Source organism: Dasypus novemcinctus, chromosome 4 (genome assembly GCF_030445035.2).
Source record: "Dasypus novemcinctus isolate mDasNov1 chromosome 4, mDasNov1.1.hap2, whole genome shotgun sequence".
NCBI lineage: Eukaryota > Metazoa > Chordata > Mammalia > Cingulata > Dasypodidae > Dasypus > Dasypus novemcinctus.
Genome location: NC_080676.1, coordinates 157,284,992 through 157,306,142, shown reverse-complemented (window position 1 = coordinate 157,306,142; position 21,151 = coordinate 157,284,992). Strand labels below are relative to the sequence as shown.

At 47.1% G+C, this 21,151-nt stretch overlaps 1 long non-coding RNA gene across 1 annotated transcript in view; it reads left to right on the top strand.

Annotated features, from left to right (window-relative positions):
• The window catches only part of LOC105744261 (uncharacterized), a 45,995-nt gene that overhangs the window by 313 nt on the left and 24,531 nt on the right, over positions 1-21,151 (top strand). The window lies entirely within an intron of this gene.

Here is a 21,151-nt window from a genome sequence, read left to right as displayed (position 1 = left end):
CCCGCGAGAGAGGGCAGGGGAGGCTGGAAGCGCGCCCCCGGCCTTTCCTCACCTCGGCACCGGAAGGCGCGGGGAGGCTGGCGCCTTTCCCGAGGGGCCCGAGGCTGCGGGACGCGCGAGCCGGAGGGGAGGCGGGGGTCGGGGCTTTGCCCGGCGACCAGGCCTCGCCCCGATCGGTGGCGACAACCGGGCCCCACCCGCGCTCCCGGCCCCTCGGCCGCCTCCCCAGCACAGCCGGAATTTCTTGGACTTGCCGCTGAGACCTGCGCTTCTGGGAGCAGGTCGCCTAGAGCGGGTGACCGGGCGGGCAGCGGCGGGGGCCACCGCGGCGGCGCAGGAGCCTTGGAGGCGGGTGGCGCCGCCGCGGGACGTCCGGGCGCTCAGGGCCCTGATGGATCGCAGGGTTCTTCTGCCGACCCCTGCCCCGCACCCCGTGCGCCCGCAGCTCTCGCCGAGGTGCACGGCCAAGGGCCCCGGCTCGCCTGCAGCAGCGAGGGGCGCGCAGAACTCCCACCTTTGCAGGAGCCTGGACACTCCAGTTGCCGCGCCGCAGCGGGCGCGGGGTCCACGCCAGCTTCCCGGGCGCGCGGGCACAGGGGCGCAGAGGACATGCAGGCCGGCGCGCCTTGGGCCTCCGGGTCTTGGGGGTGTCTCCACCGTGTGCCGCAGGCGCCGGCCCTGGAGGTGGGCGCGAGAACGCGGAGCGCCAGGGCCGCGGATCCCGGCGCCGGGACCTCGGCTGCTGCTCAGCGCACGCACCGCGCGACGGCGACCTGGTCCCTGCCTCTCGCCCCGCGCCGGGAGGGTCGGGCCTTCTGCCGCGGTACCCCTACCTACGGCAGGCCCTCCTGACCTTTTCTAGGCGCCCCTTTGAAGGTCAGAAGTTGGGAAGCGTTGGCGATGACGTCGGCGCCCTCCCTGGGCAGGACGGCGAGCGCACGCCCCGACTCGGCCGGCGACCCTGGAGAACCCGCAGGCCTCGGTTCGCGGGGCTAGTGCTTCGAAACGGGCCGCGGCGTCGGTGGCCCTCCCGCAGTCTGCCCCGCCCCGCCCCGCATGCCGGGTGCACGGAGGAACCCACCCTTGGCCTGTTACCCGCGGTGCGCGCAGGAGGGTAGGCCGCGCCCAAACCCAGGGGCGCGGGACCCGCCTCCCTGCGGCGTCTGGCGCCCCGCAGCGCCGACAGTTTTCCGCTCGCGGCCTCCGGGGAAAAGGGGCTCTAGGGGGGTGGGGGGAAGGGACTGCAAGCCGGACCCCGCAGCCGCCCCATCCCCACCCTCGAGGTTCCCGAGCACGCTTCGGGAGGATTTAACGCTTCCCTCACCCCCACGATTTCCGACTTTCAATTACAGACCCCAGAGAATTTCTCCCGGGCTTGCCGGGGATTATCCAGATCGCAGAAACATGGCTAAGTGGAAGGGGGAGAATCCCGTCAAGCAACAAGAACGGAATCTTTGCTCAACCCAAATTGCCCTGATTTTACGGGGAGAGCGCACTGGCCACTATGCTACCGGGTCTTTTCGGTGGCAGCGGCCGCAAGACAGGCTGGAGGCGCGTGCTCTGCAGAGGTGGCCTAATGGGATTTTTGAAGCCCTGCAAATGTGAGCGTGTGTGGCACTTCCAGGCCCCAAGCCCGCCGCGGCAGACTCCCCAGCGGGCGTTGGGTATCCGCTGCCAGTTCCTGCAACCGCACACACAGTTGTGGGCACCGGGTCCCCCAGCAGCATCCACGAAGCTACCACCAGTCCCTGGGCGCTGAACTTGAGGTTTCCTGGCTGGGGAGGAGAGGGAGGAGACGTGGAATCGTGGGTGAAGAATCTCCGGGTCTGGCTGGGGCCACCCCAGGGCTTCTCCAAGGGAAAGCCTGGTGCCCTGGGAGCATGACGCTTTGGGAGGGACACCCACCCTGAGGTCCGCCTCCGGGACGGTAAATACTTAGAAGCTCTTTGCGAAGGGAAAGCCTCTCGCATGCTAAGTGGCATCCGCGGTGGCCGCGGGTTGGACGCCTGCTGCGTGGGCAGTGACTCTTGGTCCGCACACCAAATTCATCCCGCGGGTCCCGGGGAAGAGGCGCAGAGGCGCGCGTGCAGCGGTGCGGCCCCGGAGCCCGCTGGCATCACCCGGAAACAGGGGCACGGAAGGGGCCTGAAGGGTATAGAAGGAAGCGAGTCTGGGGGCAGGAAGAGAGCCGTAGGACCCGTCGAGGCCTGGAGCTTGGGGCGGGCCGCCGCCTGCCTCCGGGGTCCTGCAGCGCGCGTGGGCGCACCCCGCCGCTCTCCTGTGGATTCACCCCGCTGCTTAGAACTTTTCCATGAGGAAACTGATCTGGAAGAAATCGAGGCTTCAATAGGAAAGAGGGGGGCGCGAGCCGCCGCACATCTGCTGGGATTTTCCGCTTCAGATGCTCCGCAACTGTTTCCGTGGGGGCCGCGCCCCGCGCCTACCTGCGGCCCATCCCGAGCGGAAACCGACTGGCGCGGGACAGCAAGGGCGGACGCGCGGAGCGTGGGCCCGGGCTGGGCTCCGGGAGAGGCTGCCGCGGGGACAGAAGGGGAGCAGTGACCTTGTTGCTAGAGAGAGGGCCAGGGCAGAACTCCCTCCGTCTTAGCCCGGGACTGGGGAGAGGGAGTTTCGAACTTCTGAAGTGTTTAAGAGAACTGCAACCCCTCGAGCTAGTGACCGCAGCAGAAACTTCAGCACTACGGGGATTCGAATCTATTCGATTTAGAAGCCATGTCTACACGAACTCGATTCGGTTACTCCAGAAAACCCCAGCTTGCGTCTAGGCTCACATATGCTACAGTTTCATGGCTGGGAGGGTTGGTTTTTGGGGGGATGGCGGCTGAGTTAACCGAGAATTACTCGCGGTGTCACTGCTTGTCCGTCTCGTGGAGACATCACCAACTTTTCCCGGGGTCAGTGCTTCTCCCAGGAAGGGGCGGCCGCCGGTCACAGTGTTGTTATTCATTGTTTTAAACCAACTCCGGGTATGCAGGGCAATTTCTGAACGATTTATTCCTCAAGAGAACAAGCCAGGAACTCGCCCTGCGCTTGCGCTTCTGGGGAGTGTAGCGGGGTGAAGGTGATTTCTCTTTTTGTTTTGTTTTCAATAAATTCTTTCCCTGGGAGTCACTGTCTTGGAAAAAGGGTCTGCATGTAGGTTGGGGGCATCTTTCTCATTATCCGACTACATCGCAGGGACCAGGGTAGATCCGCTTTCCTGCGGCACCCCCAGCCGGCGCGGGGGAGGGGGGGGGTTAACCTCCCCCTCCCGGGGTGCTGGTCGCGGATGGGTGGGCTGGGTGGCTGCTTGAGGCCGGATGGCCGGAAGAGCGCTGCACTCTGCTTGGACTTGGTGAGCCAGGCCAGCTTCCGGTTGCGGGATTGGGGGCTGGAGGGGGCGCGCTGGGGCAAGGCCTCTACTCCCAAGGACGGAGCAGCTGCTGCCTGCTTCCCCCCTCCCTCGAGGCGTCGCCTTTAGGAGAACGAAAACAGTTAGTGTCACTGATCATTAATTGTCCTGATTAGCAAAGTCCCTGAACGAGGGCCTTCGGGAGCCACCCAAGCCGCGCCCGGTTGGCACAAACGGCGGCCCCGAGTTCCTTCTAATTTTACCGAGGGGTGAGAGGTGGGCCCTTTTCTCCGAATTTTTCCTTTCCCGGCTCCCAACCCTGGCTCCTTCCAACGCACCCTGGCCCCCAGGGTCCCCGGAGAAGCCGGGCCACCCGTGCACAGGCCCGGGATCCCGGGGTCGGGAACACCGGGGGGCCGCGGCCGGGCGTCCCGCGCACGCCGCCTCCCGCTCTCCCACACCCGGGAAACCTCCGGGCCGCGGGGGCCGCCGCCGGCCTCTCCGGCTGAACAGAAGGGTCGTCTCCAAACCCGGAGCGGGGAGAGGCCGGCGGCCCGTCTGCTCTCGGCAAAGCCCCGCTGTCATCTAGGAAAGATCCCCACGGCCTCCAGCGAACCCCGAGTTCGCACCTGGAACCCCCCGCGTCTCTACAGCCTGGTGTGCCCTGGAATTCCTCGGCGCTTCTCTCCAGGGCGCACCGCCTTGAAATCTGAAAACCGATTCGTTCCTGAACCACGTTGCCGAGACCGCCTTCCGCGCCCCCAATCCCCCAATCTCCTTTAAAACCAAACCAAACCCGTCCGGCCGAGTTAAGGATTCTGCATATCAAAGGAAGCCCGAAAAGGAGGGGCTTTGGTTTTCTTTCTTTTCTAGCGGGTAATCACAGTCCCAGCCAGCGTTTCAGAGCGCGCTGACCAGGCGCGCAGCGCTCTTCTAGTTCCTTAGAGACACAAAGTCGTTTTATTTAATTCACGAGGGTCTGTTTGCAAAGCAAAATGTTGGCGATTGCAGGGGAATCTCCTCTGCCATCTAAACTAATCTGGAGGCAGAGGTGCGCGGATTCTTTCGAGGGTTAAGGAGGGACATTTCGTCAAAGGCCTGCGGACCCGCGGGCGGTCGGGGCTGGTCCCTCCAGCCTGAGCCGGGCGCTGCCGCGGGGATCCCGGCGCGGCCAGCTCCCCGCTTCGCACGGATTTGTACTTCTTTCTCGTCTTCTAAAGGCCAGCGTGGAAGGCGGGTTTCCCGAGGCCTGTGTGGCCGGGAGCACCCTCTTCTCTCCAGGGCTGGGGAGGCGGCGACCCCTGCGCCTTCCCAGCCCCGAGTCCGAGGGCTGTGGCCGCGGAGCCGCGCGGGCGTGGGCAGTGCAGCCCATCTGGCCCCTCGCGGCTGCGGGGCACCCGCTCTCCACGCTTGCCGGCCCTGGGCCGCAGCGGGGCCGCCACCGCACTCGGGGCCGCGGCCCGGAAGGTGGGAGCGGGCGGAGGATGCGCACGGTCAGAGGCCTCCGAGTTCTGCAGAAGGGCTGGGGCTCCCACCCCCCGCGCTGGGTGCTGGCTCCCAAGGGGATTGTTTCGCAGGCACTTGGGCAGGCGAGGCCCGGCCGTTTGCACGCACAAAGGCGCGGGCCCGCCTGCGTGGTTAGAAACGCGGCGCGGGCGGGTTTGCAGCGAGGGGGCGCACGGCGGCCGGCGGAGGCGGGCTGCAGGGAGCCCCGGCGGCTGCGGGGCCAGCGCGCACCGCGGTAGGAGGGCGCCTGGAGGGGACGCGGGGCCCGGCGGTGTGGGGCTCAGGCGCGCAAACGGGGCGCGGTGCACGCCAGAGCACCCCAGGGCGCACCCCGCGGCCGTCGCAGGGGGTATCGGGACGCTGGCGGCTGCGCGCGGCGGACGGGGTGCGTGGCACGCAGTGGGACGCACGTGGCCGCGCGGACTTCCGACCCGGTAGCGTCGAGGGCAGCCCCTGCGGGTCTCCCCGAGCCCAGATTTCTTGAACGCGGGAAGGAGGCGCCAGCAGACCCTCGGCTCCAGTGTGACGGGCCTGAGAGCGCGGCCGAGTTGAACGCGGAGGTGGAACGCAGCCGAGGATGCTTTCGTCGCCAAAGCCCCTGCGCGGCTCAGCTCGCGAGTACGCAGACGGCGACCAGCCGAGTCAGAGTCACCCGCTGGCGGCTCAGCCTAATGGGGGGGGGGGGGGGCGCCCTGGCGCGGGCGCCCATTAGAGATGGTGGAGGTCCCAACTCCCCTCGCCCCCTTTTAACTGCCACGAGGGAGAATTCCTTCTGGGTGCCAGAGCAAATGCCCCGGCGGAAGAGGCACGGGGTAGAGCATGTTTTCGTGTAAAACGAAGGCAGTGTTTAAAAAGTAGCACCTTGTGTGGGTGGTGGGGTGGTGTATGGGAACTCTGCACTTCGTACACGATTGCTTTGTCATCTCGCAACTTCTCTGATAATTTTTAAAAAGTAGTACCTTTTCTCAATTTCAAGAATATTTTCCCTGGAAAAAGCCTCGGTTAGCTGATGAATCTACAAGGAAAATTCAAATTGTGTAGTTTATTAACATGTTGGGCCCCAACTCCAGGACCCTCTTCATGTTTTAGAGGCAGAGGCAAAATAAGCCTGGTTGCTGTACCTAAGCTCCTTTCACCCTGCGAGTGTAGACGAAGACATCATCTAGTCTTTGCACCGACTTCCCCGTGCTTCGCTCCAGGCGGGGCGAGCCCTCGGGCTCTTTGCTCTCCGGGCGCAACACGTCGCCTTCGACCCACCTTCTTCGAGGCTTTCTCCTCTGAGGGCGAGGTGGTGGGGATGTGAGTTTGCGCGCGGCTCTGAGGCCGAACGCCACGAAACCGCTGTGTTGTGGCCCTAAGATACCTCGTTTCAAGTTTGCTTTTAATTTTGGACCTTTTTGTTTAATTCCGCCGGGCCCCGGGGACGGTGGATACCCGGGAGGGTTTGTTCAGGAAACGAACTTTTTGAATAAATCCCTGGAGCAACAGGGAAAGGGAAGCACCGAAGTGAGCGCGGTTCCGGGCCCGGATCCACGCAGACAGCGATTTCAGCCGGGGTGTGAGTCCTGGAGAATTTCATTCCTGGAGAGTTGGCGGTGGGGGAGGAAAAATATCGACATCGTTGCTACCCGCGCAAAATATCTAGTGTTTCTCGAAATCTCCGTAAGGAAAATACCGCCCTATTTAAGCATAGAAAGCCTGCTCCGTTGAAAGCTAATCGACTTCTTTATGTTTCTGCTTAACCTGATGATTGCACCATCGTTTCTGGAGGAACTGTCAAGTGTGATGTAGGGAAGGAAGGGGAGCCCAGGAGAACTACACGGAACAATCAAACCGAGCTGTAATCCCAAGGCTGACCCTGCTACCCGCTTTTCAGGGGTATGTTAGTTGGACTCTGCAGGATTTTTTGAGACCCAGCAGTTGGATTTTTCTGAAAGGTAATCCAAGAAACGGATACTTGCTCTCGTTGTCTTGCACAAACGTTTTAATTTCTGAGTCGCCTTGATTGAACTAAGGGCGTTAGGAGCATAGCAGTTAAAGACTGAACACCTTCAGTTGAGGGGAGAAAGGTAATATCTTCATGATCGAGAAGCTTCCTAGCTAGAAGACAAGGAAAAAGCCCTGAGAGAAGTTTCAAAAAATATGTATTTGTACAAAAATCCTTCTAACAATGAGAATAAATGCATTTTTTCTAGTTGTATTTGTTGATCTGAATTTCTCAGTGACTGTATGTGTGAATTGAGAACCTCATTCTCAGCAGAGATGGCTGATGGAGCTTTCAGGTTTAAAAGGTGATGGCGTTTGTCACGAAAGCTGCGTGGCTTCGGATACTTTATGTGATGGCAAGCAAGAAAACCTTGGGTCAAATTTCTCAGGAGCATCTCTCAAAACATCATTTGTCATTTAAAGATGACTCCTAGAAGTCACCAGAAAAATGATTACACATTGTGTTAAATATGTTTTTAGGCCACATGGAATAAATAAAATAAATAAGGTTTGGTTGGGGAATATTGTCTCCCAGCCTTCCTGGACATGCCAGGAGGCTCTGACACAACTCTACACATGTGAGAATACACACTCATGAGCTGAAAAGGACACGAGTGCTTTTTGAAATGTTTTTCGTATTGATACTGCAAGTGACAAGTCCATCCTTTTAAAGGTAGATGGTATTGTCCAAGAGGTGGTGTGATAGACTGGATTATGTACTCCAGAAAGAAAAAAAAAAACACGTGTGTTAACCCTAATCTGTACTCCTGTGGGTGTGAACCCATTGTAAAGAGGACCTCTTGAAGATGTGATTTTTAGCTAAGGGGTGGCCCAATTGAAGGAGGGTGGGTCTGAATCTGGAGTGCTGGAACCTTTATAAAGAGGACCTGGAAGTTGCAGGAGTGAGAAAGGAGAGGACATCGGCATGGGGCAGGAGAGCCAAGGTGTCCCCAGGATTGCCGGCATGCCAGCGCACAAGATGAGCAACCCCAGGTGAAGCAAATCTTCTCACCTCCGAAAACATGAGCAATGAAGTCCCATTGTTAAGCCAACCCATCTTGTGGTATTTGTCATAGCAGCTCATGCAAACTAAGACTGTGGGTAGGGTGATACTTAAATGGAGTACCTTAAATAAGTAGGATTTGTTTTTTGAGGGGGATTAAAAGCTTGGAAGACCTAGTTTGGCATAGTCTGAACGAAAGAATGGATCCATTGGCACCTAGGCCCACTTGGATATAGGCCAACTGAAGTGTGACAGATTTTTTGGCACCTTAATAGTGAAATTCCCAAGACCAACCATACCAAACTTCCCAAATTTTGCTTGGTAGAGAAAAGCGGTACATGGATATTCCAGGATATTATTAGCACAAAGCCTTCAGTTGGTTGTTATGGGAATATAGACTACTTCCTGGTAGGAAAGCAAGATGGTGCTTAGTAAAGGCTACTTTTTCCCCCCACTCTAATCCATATTTTATTAAGGCTACTTATTTAGTGACCAAAACCAGTTAATACAGCATCTGAGGCATTGGGTTTATAGTCTAACTTCCTTTGGGCAGTGGCGGATGTTGACAATACAGAAAATTGCTAATATTTATGTGGGGAATAATTATTTAGTTAGGCAATTAACATTAAATAATCCAATCTGAAGTAGTTTCATTTTGTTAAAATATGCTCCTATTTACCTGAAAGAATAGATGCAATTTCCGGCACATGCACCGCCACTCGACTGCACTGTTGCAAGACTTATGAGGTAATTGGAGTTCTCTTCCTTCTCAGCTACTAGATTGTGGGCTTGTCCGGTGAATCACCAGCTGTGTGAAGGGGGCTAAAGAAAGCAAATTATTGTCTGACATGTGCAGTCTAGAGCTGGGCTTAGAAGCAACTTGTACTTTATGCATTGAAAGGCATGCCAGTCTTGGGATTGGGAAGTCCTCACACATTCCTACTTGCACACATGCTCCTGCTCCCAATGCTTCTGTATGGGCTCATCAGTTGTAACAAATGTACCACACTAATGAAGGATGTTGTTAATATAGGAAAGGGTGGGTCAGGGTGGGAGTCGGGCATACGGGAATCTCCTATATTTTTTATTTAACATTTATGTAATCAAAAGTTTTTTTAAAAATAAAAGATATATATATATTTTTAAAAAAGAACAGAAACATTGAAGAATGTCCACAGTGTGCGAGGCCCCAAGCCAGGCGTTCTCTGGGTAAAAGTGAGTCCCCGCCTTGGAGCCCTGCTGAGTCCTGATAGTGACTTTGACTGAGAATCTGGCCTGCTCATGTGTATCAACAGCCTGAAAAATGTCCACAGCTTTTGAACCTGTCATTCTCTTTTGGGTTATTTGTCCTATGGAAATCATTTCAAATATGAAAAAAGCCTTTTGGCAGCATTACAAAATGGTTAAGGGTATGTTTTGGTTTGCCATGCTGCTATGACAGTGCACACTGGGTTGGCTTCAACAAAGGGGATCAGTGGGCTTGCAGTTTTGAAGCTAGACTCAGCAAGGCTCGCTTCCTCTCCAAAGAGCAGCCACCTTCTGTTGTGGGCTGCTAGCAATCCTTGGAGTTCCCTGGCTCACACTTCCACCTCCCGTCATCATCACATGGCGATGTCCTCTCCTTTCTCGCTTCTGTGACTTCCGGGTTCACTTTATAAGGCCTCCTGCATAAGGGATTAAGGCCCATCCTGTTTTAGTTGTCCACACCTTAACTGAAAGTTGCGTCTTCAAGAGGTCCTATTTATAATGGGCTCATAGTCACAGAAATGAGGATTAAGATTAGGAGCATGTCTAAATTAGAGTATATAATTCAATCTTTGACAGGGCACATGGTTTGGTGTCAAATCTAGGTTTGACTTCTTGCTGATCCTCAGTTTTGTTATTCTGTTCAATGGGGATAATGATTTCTTCATAAGGAGGCTGTGAGTTTTAACCAAGAAAAAAAAGGGGGGGCGCTGCCTAGCATGTTTCTTGGGAGAAGGAAGTATTAGATCATTGGTAGCTATTACTAATGGCATTATTATCAGAGTATTTATAATATTGAACTATGGAGTACAGGCATACTTGCTTTAGTGTGCTTCATTTTATGGTGCTTTGCAGCTAGTGCTTTTCTTACAAATTGAAGTTTTGTGGCAACCCTGTGTCAAGCAAGTCTATCAGCATCATTTTTCCAACAGCATATGCTCACTTCGTGTCTCTGTGCCACATTTTAATTAAGCTTTAGATATGATGATGCTATTGCATACCTAATAGAATCCAGTATAGTGTAAACATAACTTTTACATGCACTGAGACACCTGCAAATTCATGTGACTCACTTTATTCTCATATTTGCTTTATTGTTGTGGTCTGGAACTGAACCCACAATATCTCCAAGATATGCCTGTATTAATATGTATAATATTAAACTCTGGAAACAAACTATTCTACATGGGTCAGAGGTTGGTTCAATGTAGAATAGTTTGTTTCCAGAGTTTAATATTATACATATATATATATCTCCAGTGAAAAGTTAAACACGTTATTTTAAAAGCATATGTAATAACTTGATATGGTAAAGACTTTTCTGTTGTGCGCATCCTGGAAAGCTGACAATTTTATTGCCCAGATTCCCTTGCAGCTAGGTTTCTGATATGAATTAGGCTTGGCCAGTTGAAGGCACTTATGGGAGAAGCATGGGGGAAGCCACAACTCTGCTGCCTTTGTGATTTGCTCTGGTGGGCACCAGCAGTGAAGACTTTTTGCACGCGTGTGTGTGGCAGCATTAGCAGAGGTCCTGGTGGCTCTGCTCTGAAGGCAACAGCTCCATGGTGGTTTTCCAATCCCTGGATCATAGCTACGGAGAGTATTGCTGGATTCAACACTTACAGTGGTAGCTTCCTGGTCCCCCAAACTCCTCAGTGCTGGCAGCTGCCCTGGCATCCAGATTTGCAGAGTTACTCTTCCCTGGGACCAGCCTACAGCCAGCTCCTCTGGCCCTTCTGGCAATTTTGTAAGCACCTAAGACCCTCTGTTAATTCCCTTTCACCTTAAAGTAATTTCTGTTATTGACAACTGAACCCTGGCTGATGTAATTTGGAAATCATGCCAAGACTACAAAACTCTACCTATTGTATGACAGAGTTGAGTAGAACCAGGATAGCAAAACTATAGCTAGAAAAAAAAAAAAAATACCAGAAGGAAATTACTCAGAATGTAGTGTCTTTGTGTAGTAAGACTACAAATAATCTTGCAATTTACTTTTTCCAATTTTTATTTTACCATGCAGTAATTTAGTGAGAAATAGTTACTAAATTTTATTACATAGAGAAAACCAGGCCTGGTTGGTATACATTTGGATTCGATATTAAAAGGAAGGCAGGATTGTAGATTTCATCCTTGCGTTGGCCATTTACCTCGGTGCACCCTCAAACTCCATTCCAAGCTGGGTCGACAGCCTCTATCTGTATCACTGCACCAGTGGCCAGCGTAGATGTGTGTGTCCATCACAGGAGGAAAGAGCGGGATGATAAATCCATCTCCACCACCTAGGAAATGGCTGTGAAGAAGGGCGGGACTGCTTGTGGTTACCTAACAGAAGTTCTGTGATTTGATTTTAGGTATTTTCAGGTTACCTAACAGAAGTTCTGTGATTTGATTTTAGGTATTTTCACTTTCAAATGGTATCTCCTGGAGAGCTAGAGATGTCCTCTTTCTTGATCTTGTTGTGGTGACATGAAAGTCAGTGAACCATTCACCAAACCGTGCACTTCTGATTTCTGTACTATACATAACTCTATGCAAATTACACGCCCCATTAGAAGAAAGAAGAAATTACAGTCATGTGGTCTCCCATTCCAGCTCCCCCTTCTTCCTTTCTGGCCATTTCTAAAAGACCACAGGTTCGTTCCACACAGCTCGTGAAGGACAGCTGGGAGTGGAATCCAGCTCTTGCTGACGTGACGTGGCATCCTGGGGGCTACATACTCTTGTCTGTCTCATGTTCCTCTTTATCCTCAGCTCCCAGCATTGGACCAGGCACATAGTACATGGCCAATAAATATTTGGGGATTGAGTCTGTCCAAAATGTGGTTATTAGCAGAGGCCAAGCAGGCTGCTGACATGGCAACTGTTGGAAAAGCTAAGGCAGGACACGCAGTCTTCTTACTTTTTTTCATGGCAACATCAGCGATGCTGATCTGTCACAGAAGCAGGGACCGGTTCCCACCAGAGAGATCAGAACTCCCTGGCTACACCCACGGAGTGTTAATTTTAGCTTTCAATGACCAGTGCCCTGTTACAATTTAATGGGTCAGGAGGAACTTGAGCCAAAGCTGAAGGCTATTCTTTCAAAGAACTTTCCTTTTCTGTGGGGGAACTCAGTGAGTTATTTACTTTGTAGAGACTTCCTCTCTACAAAATATGCTTGCAGAGAATTTCCACTATTAAAGAGTCTACTCTGATAATTCTGAGCTATTCATTAAAAATACCAATGACAGGTCATATCAATCAAATTTTCCCAGAATTCATGCATTAAGCGTAACTATCACTGATAATAACAGCTAAAAGGCTATGGCAAGAACCATAAATAAACAAAACATTTGCATGTCCCTAGATATTCTGAGTTGAAAGATGCATGGTTTGAGTATCAATTACTTGAATTAAGGAAGTGTATAACCAGTAGGGCTTCCATGCTGTCTACCTAGCTTTCTCCGTTGTATCCTGGTAGGGAGGAAGAAAGTTCTATGCTATTCCTTTTGGCAGGAGTAATGCCTCAGCTTCATTTGCAGCTGCCCTGGGATCACCTAGGACAGAAGGAGTCTCCAGCAAAGCACAGATTCAGGATGCAAAATGGCATCTGTATACCTTACGTGTCTAGACCACAGACATGACTGTCATGCATTTGACTTTGTACAGTAACTACTCATCCACTGAGCAGTACTCATCGTGCTGGTCTCAGCTGCGTCAGCCAGTGAAGGACCATTCGGAGCTGTCCCCCGATGGTGTTCCCTGCCAGTCTGCAGTAGGTTAAGCAGGCTGCTTTCCTTGGTTATTCAGTGGGGTTTGCATAATTCTTTGAATGTTTTATTGTGTTTTCCTTAGTTCATAAAAGTTAGTGGAAAATGGAGAAAGGAAATTGTGGACCTTATGCAATACAGTATAGCTAGAAGGGAATCATTAGCTGTTCTGAAAGTTTTTAGACTCAATCAGTTAAATAGCAGGTATGAGATGGTGGTAATACAATATTAGAATTATATCTAAGGGTAAATAAATAGTTAATATGAGAGAGAGATCTCCCAGAGCGACCAAGAGGTTTCCTGTGCCTCCGTATAAAAGTCTTGCCAAGAACTTCAAATCTGAATCTGATACAGTCCCTAACTAGATATCTATCTAGCAGTTATCAGCACCATTGAAGGTACCAAATAGAAACCTTTTCCTTTCTTCTGTAGACTCTCTCTCTCGCCCTGTCACAGTGTTTTTATTTGCTATTTAGTATTATGGTCCCTCTGTCATGGGGACACCTTCGGTTTGTATAGAACCTAACAGATGCCCAAGGCCTACCCTGTGACTTGGTATTCCCATATACTGCCCATCAGCTTCCAGGTTCCCCCACCCACCAGCCACTAGGTCCGTGCACTGTGCCCTGGCCAGGAGGGGCTCAGAAGAGCTGGGCGTCTCTCCTTCCCAAAGGCCTGCTATCTCAGCCACAGTACATGGGTGGCCCCCCAAGGGGTTACAACCTCTGTGCCATATTGTCTGAAAATAATAACAATTTTTTCCATTACAATCCTTATATCTTTAAAAAATTATTTTATTCAGTAACACATGCAACCCAGAATTTCCCCGTAAGCACACTCAGATATATAATTCAGTGTGTACTTAGATATACTTTCACAATGTTGTACAACTATCACCAGCATCCTTTCCCACACCAGAAATTCTGTACTAGTGAAGCATTAATTCCCCCTTCCCTAACCCACCTTAGTCCCTGCTAACCTGTATGCTAGTTTTTGACATCATGAATTGGCTTATGCTGTTTATTTCATATCAGTGAGATTATATGATATTGTCCTTTTGTATCTGGTTATTTCACTCAACGTCAGGTCCTTAAGGTTTATCCATGCTATCACATGCATCAGAACCTTATTCTTTTTCACAACTGCATAATATCTCACTGTATGTATATAATACGTTTTGTTTATCCATTCTTCTGTTGATGGGCACTTGGGTGGCTACCATCTTTTGGCAATTGTGAATAATGCCACTCTGAACATTGGTGTGCAAATATCTGAATCTCTGCTTTCAATTTTTTGAGTGTTTTTCCAGACGTGGGATTGTCAAGTCATGGTAATTCTATACTTAACATTTTGAGGAACTGCCAAACATTTTGAGGAACTGCCAAACTTTCCCACAGAGTCTGCACCATTTTACCTTCCCACCAACAATGAGTGAATATTCCTGCTTCTCCATAGTCTCTCCAACACTTTTTTTTTTCATTAAAAAAAATAGTTGCCATTCTAGTGGTTATAAAGTGGTGTCTCATTATGGTTTTGATAGCTTATGATTTTGAGCATATTTTCATGTGCTTTTTTGCCCATTTGTATATCTCTGAAGAAATGCCTATCCAACTTTTTTTGACCATTTTTTTATTGGGTTTTTGTCTTTTAGTTGTTGAGTTGTAGGATTTCTTTATAGAATCTGGATATTGAACCCTTAACAGATATATGGTTTCCAAATATTTTCTCCCATTCTGTACATTGTCTTTTTACTTTCTTGATGAAGTCCTTTGATGTCCAAAAGTTTTAAAATTTCAACAAAGTCTCATTTATCTATTTTACTCTTTTGAGGCCTGTGCTTTTGGGATAAGGTCTAAGAAACCATTGCTTAACACAGGTCCTGATGCCCCCTACGTTTTTTTCTAGGAGTTTTATAGTCCTGGTTATTATATTCAGGTATGTGATCCATTTTGAGTTAATCTTTGTATATGGTGTGAAATAGGGGTCCTCTCTCATTCTTTTGCATATGAATATCCAATTATCTCAGCACCATTTGTTGAAGAGACTATTATTTCTGAATTGAGTGGCCTTTGCCACCTTGCCAAAAATCAGTTGGCCATGTACATGAGGGTCTATTTCTGAACTCTCAATTCTATTCCATTGAGCAATACATCTATTGCTGTGCCAGTACCATCCTGTTTTGACCACTGTAGCTTTGTAATGTTTTAAAGTCAGCAAGTATGAGTCCTCTGACTTAGTTCTTTTTTCTTGAGATGTTTTTGGCTATTTGAGACCCCTTACCCTTCAAAATAAATTTGTTAATCGGCTTTTCCATTTCTGCAAATTAGGCTGTTGGAAATTTGATTGGGTTTGCATTGAATCTATAAATCATTTTGGGTAGAATTGACATCTTAATGATATTTAGTTTTCCAATACATGAACACAGACTGTTCTTCCATTTATTTAAGTCTTCTTTGATTTCTTTTAGCAATGCTTTGCAGTTTCCTGTGTATGGGTATTTTATATCCTTGATTAAATTTATTCCTAGATATTTGCTTCTTTTAGGTAAATGGAATTTTTTTTCTTGATTTCCTCCTCAGATCATTCATTGCTAGTATATAAAAATGCTACTGATTTTTATGTGTTGATCTTGTACCTCACTACTTTGCTGAGTTTGTTTATAAGCTCTAATAGTTTTGTTATAGATTTTTCAGAATTTTCTTTGTATAGGATCTTGTCATCTGCAAATAGAGAAAGTTTTTCTTCTTTTCCAATTTTGATGCCTTTTATTTCTTTTTCTTATCTAATTACTATGGCTAGAACTTCCAGTCCCGTGTTGAATAAGAGTGGTCACAGTGGACATCCTTGTCTTGTTCCAGATCTTAGAGGAAAAGCTTCAGTCTTCAATGATTGAGTATGATGTTAGCAATGGGTTTTTCATTTATGCCCTTTGTCATGTTAAGGAAGTTTCCTTTAATTGCTCTTTTTCTGAGTGTTTTCTATCACTCAGATATTTGCAAATTTGGATTTGGTCAAATGCCTTTTTCTGTGTCAAATGAGATTATCGTGTGTTTTTTCCCCCTTTGTTCTGTTAATGTGGTCTATTACATTAATTGATTTTCATATGTTGAACCACCTTTGCATACCTGGGATAAATACCACTTAATCAATGTGTCTGATTTTCTTAACGTACTGTTGGTTTTTGGTTTGCTAGTATTTTGTTGAGAATTTTGGCATGTATGTTCATAAGGGACAATTTACTTTCTCATGGTATCTTTATCTGGCTTTGGTAGTAAGGTGATGTTGGCCACATAGAATGAGTTAGGTAGTGAGTGCTTCTTTTCAGTTTTTTGGAAGAGTTTGAGTAGGATTGGTATTAATTCTTCTTGGAATGATTGGTAGAATTCACTTGTGAAGCCATCTGGTCCTGGGCTTTTCTTTGATGGGAAGTTTTTGATTACTGATTCAATCTCTTGTACATTCTCAAAATTCATTTGTTGAGATATTCTATTTCTTCTAAAATCAATGTAGGTTGTTTATATTTTTCTAGGAACTGGTCCATTTCATCTAGGTTGTTTAATTTTGTTGGCATAAATTTGTTCGTAGTATCCTCTTATCCTTTATTTTTGTGGGGTCATTAGTAATGTTCCCCATTTCATTTCTGATTTTAATTATTTGTATACTCTTCTTTTCCTTGTTGTCAATCTAGCTAAAGTTTTGTCAATTTTATGGATCTTTTCAAAGCACTACATTTTGGTTTTGTTAATCTCTGTGTGGTTTTTTCCCACTATTTTATTATTTATCCTTTCTTCTTTGTTATTTCTTTTCTCCTGCTTGCTTTGGGTTTAGTTTGCTCTTCTTTTTCTGGTAACTCCAGGTGTGCAGTTAGATCATTGATTTGAACTCTTTCTTCTTTTTTAGTTTAAACATTTAGGGCTATAAACTTCTCTCTGTGCATGGGTTTTGTTATGCCCCATGAGTTTTGATACGTTGTGTTCTCATTTTCATTTGTCTCAAGATATTTCCTGATTTCCCTTGTGATTTTTTCTTTGACTCACTGATATTTTTATGAGCATTTATTTTTTATTGTATTTTTTGAAGATATTTAGATTACAAAAAATGTTATCTAAAAAAATATAAGACCCATGATTGTTTAAGAGATTATTATTTAATTTGTGGATTTTCCTCTTCCCACCTTTTACTGATTTCTAGCTTCATTCTATTGTAGTCAGAGAAGATGCTTTGTGTAATTTCAAACTTTTAAAATTTATTGAGACATGTGGTCTATTCGTCAGAACAATCCATGTGCACTTGAGAAGAGTACATATCCTGCTGTTTTAGGGTGCAAAGCTCTTTATATGTCGTTGCCATATTATTCAAGTTCTCTGTTTCCTTGTTGATCTTCTGTCTAGATATTATACCTATTGAAGAAAGTGGCATGTTGAAGTGTCCAACTGTTACTGTAGAGGTGTCTCTTTCTCCCTTCAGTTTTGCCTATGTTTGCCTCATGTATTTTAGGGCACTGTGGTTAGATGCATAAATATTTATGATTGTTATTTCTTATTGATGGATTGACCTTTTCATTCATAGATAGTGTCATTCTTTGTCTCTTATAACAACTTTTGACTTAAAGTCTATTTTGTCTGATATTAGCATTGCTACTCCAGCTGTATTTTGGTTACTATTTGTATAAATTATCATTTTCCATTCTTTCATTTTCAACCTGTTTGTGGCTTTGGGTCTAAGGCAAGTCTCTTGTAAACAACATGTAATTGGGTCATGATTTCAAAAAAATCCATTCTGCCAATATGTGTCTTAATTGGGGTGTTTAATCCATCTACATTCAGATTACTGTAAAGGTAGGATTACCCTCAGACATTTGTCTTTTGCTTTTTGTCTTATATATATACATATATATAATCTCTTTTCCTATATTGTAGCCTCCTTTTTGGTATTATTGATCTTTTGTGGTGTATCTAATTGATCCCTTTCTCGTTTCTATTTCTGTATAGTTTTTAAAACTTTCTTTGTGGTTTTACCCTGGGGTTTGTGTTTTGCAACTTAAGTCTGTCCAACTAGTTTGAAAAGATACCAACTTAACTGCAATAGCATATACATTCTCTCTCCCCTCTTTATGTTGTTTTTTTAAAAAGATTTTTTAAAATTTATTTCTCTCCCCTACCCCCCACCCCCAGTTGTCTGCTCTCTGTGTGCATTCACCGTGTGTTCTTCTGTGACCGCTTCTGTCCCATCAGTGGCACTGGCAATCTGTGTTTCTCTTTGTTGCATCATCTTGTTGTTGTGTCAGCTCTCCGTGTGTGCAGTGCCATTCTTGGGCAGGCTGCACTTTCTTTTGCACTGAACGGCTCTCCTTACAGGGTGCACTCCTTGCGGGTGGGGCTCCCCTACGTGGGGGACACCCCTGCGTGGCACGGCACTCCTTGCGCACATCAGCACTGCGCATGGGCCAGCTGCACATGGGTCAAGGAGGCCTGGGGTTTGAACCGTGGACCTCCCATGTGGTAGGCAGATTCCCTATCCATTGGCCCAATTCCACTTCCCTCTTTATGTTGTTTTTGTCCCACATTACCTCTCTTTTTGTGTGCCTGTTATCAGGAAATATGATTATGTTTTATTGTTTATTATTTAATTGCTTTCCAGTTCTTTTAGGAGCTAAAGAGTAGAGTTGAGGATACAGTCCTATTAGGTTTCGCATTGACCCATTTAGTTACCTTTACTGAAGATGTTTACTTCTTCATGTTGCTACAAGTCACTCTCATCTTTTCCTTCCAATCAGAAGAACTCCCTTTAGCAATTCTTGTGGAACAGATCTTATGATGTGAACTATCAGGGTTTGTTTATTTGTGACTCTTAAACTCTCTCTCATTTAAAAAAAAAAAGATTTACTCATTTATCCTCCCCCGTCCATTGTTTTTGCACTTGCTGTCTGCTTTTGGTGTCCTCTCCCTCATTTTTGAAGGATAGTTTTACCAGATAAAGAATTTTTTACTGGCAGATTTTCTCTTTCATTACCTTAAATATATTATACTGTTGCATTCTCACCTTCACGGTTTCTGATGAGAAATCAGCACTTAGTCTTATTGAGGATCCTTTGAATATGATGAATCACATTTCTCTTGCTGCTTTCAGAATTCTCTTTATTATTGGCATTTGACATTCTGATTAGTATGTATCTTGGAGTAGGGCTATTAGAGCTTATCCTGTTTGGAATATGTTATACTTCTTGGAGAGATATATATATGTTTATCTTTCATAAGATTTGGGACATTTTCTGCAATCATTTCCTCACTTATTCTTTCTGCCCCCTTTCCTTCTCTTCTCCTTCTGGGACACCCATAATGTATATGTTTGTATACTTCATGCTGCTACTCATGTCCCTGATACATGCTCATTTTTTTTTTTCCTATTCTTTTCTATCTGTAGTTCTGACTTCTTGATTTCAGTTGTCCTGTCTTCTATTTTGTTGATTCTTTCTTCTACCTGTTCAAATCTGCTGCAGCATGCATCCAGTTTATTTTAATCCACACTATTATGCCTTTCATCCCCATAATTTCTGTTGTCTTTTTTTAAACTTTCTGACTCTTCTTTTTGTTCACACATTGTTTTCTTAATATTTTTTAGCTTTATATCCTTATTTACTTTATTTCTATCTGTGTTTTCCTTCATCTCCTTGAATTGATTTAGGAGATTTGTTTGGACTTTTTTGATTAGTTGTTCCAAAGACTATGTCTTCTCTGAAGTTTTAATTTGTTCTCTTGACTGAGCCATATCTTCTCGTTTCTTGGTATGCATTGTGATTTTTTTGCTGATGTCTGGGCATCTAATTGTTTTGATGAGCTAACTCTGAAAGTCAGTTTCTTTCTCTTGCCTAACATTTTATTTTAGATTGGCTATGTGTTAAGGTTCTTGTTCAGTGCTTGGTCCAGCTTATACTGAAACTGTAGGTCAGCCTGTGCTTAACTGTTCAGATTCTCTGCACCTGTTTCTTGCCCTGGACATGTGGCACAACTTTTAGGACTGCCCTTTTATGTGTAATTGTTTCATCTCCAGAGGCTTCTTTCCCCTATTCCTTCTCCAGGGGTTTGTTTGATTTTGTGCATAATTTTCTATTATTTGTGCATAATTTCTATTAATTGTGCATAATTTTCTCCCCAGCTCTTATGATTTGCTTAACTGCTCTCCCTCACTCTGTGCTCCCTTACCCCCTTTTCATTACACTTTTCAGTCTTGGGCCTGTCCTGCCATACAACAATTCAGTTTTCCCTTTTTTCCTTGAAACTTTTCTATCTCCGGTAACTTCCACATTAGGGCATCCCATCCAAGGAATCCAGATGGAGTAAGCATTCAAAAACACCCACTTCTTGTTTTGTTTTGTTTAGGTGATCTGGAAATTAGAAACCAGGTTGGATGTGTGCATCCCTGTCAATAGTTCTTCTATAAGACTGGTCTTTTTTGTTTCCATGTTATGGTGTCCTGCTCCAGGGAGTCAGATGGTGTCAGTGCTTAATGCCCATTTTTCTGTAGGTGATCCAGCAAATAGAGACCAGATTGGGTCTCTGTTGTGCACCTCTTGCCAACAGTTTCACCGTAGATCTCTTTTGTTTCATGGGGACCCTTTTTCATGTATGTGCTTGCTACCTGCTTGGGTTCTGCCCTGGCTCTGTGTGACCTTGGAGCCCTGTGCCTGGATATGCGTGGGGTTTTGCATTACTGATGCTGTGTAAGTATGTGATCTGAATCCATAACAGGAGGAACCAAGGCTGTGCTGCTGCTGTGTGACTCTTAACCTGTGTGGGACCATGTGAGGGGGCAGAGTCTGAACTCCCAGGTCCAATCAAAGATCTCTTATGGTTTTTTTGGTGTTTTTTCCTCTTCATTTCAGCATTTCTGGAGTCTTTCTCCAATATCTGTTGTCCTCTAGAGTTCAAACATGGGGGATTTGTACTTTCATTACTTGTTTCTGATGGGAGACTTTTTGGGGATGTCTTATGTTGCCATATTGATAATTTCATTTCTGAGTGTGCATAATCCTTATATCTTTTTATTTTACTTAATTTTTTCCTTCTTACACTGACTAGGACCTCCAATACAATTTTGAATATAAGCAGTGAGGTGAGGAGCCCCCGCTTCTCTAGACAGGGGGCTCGGGGTGGGGAGGCGCAGGCGTGAGAGGACACACAGTGGCTCGAAGGACAACTGTGGAGATGAGGCGGATGGCGCAGGTCTACTTTATTGAGGAAGTACAAGCAGTTTTATAGAGTATGAAGAGAGGGGATTGGTGGAGGGTGATTGGGTTCTGATAGGCTA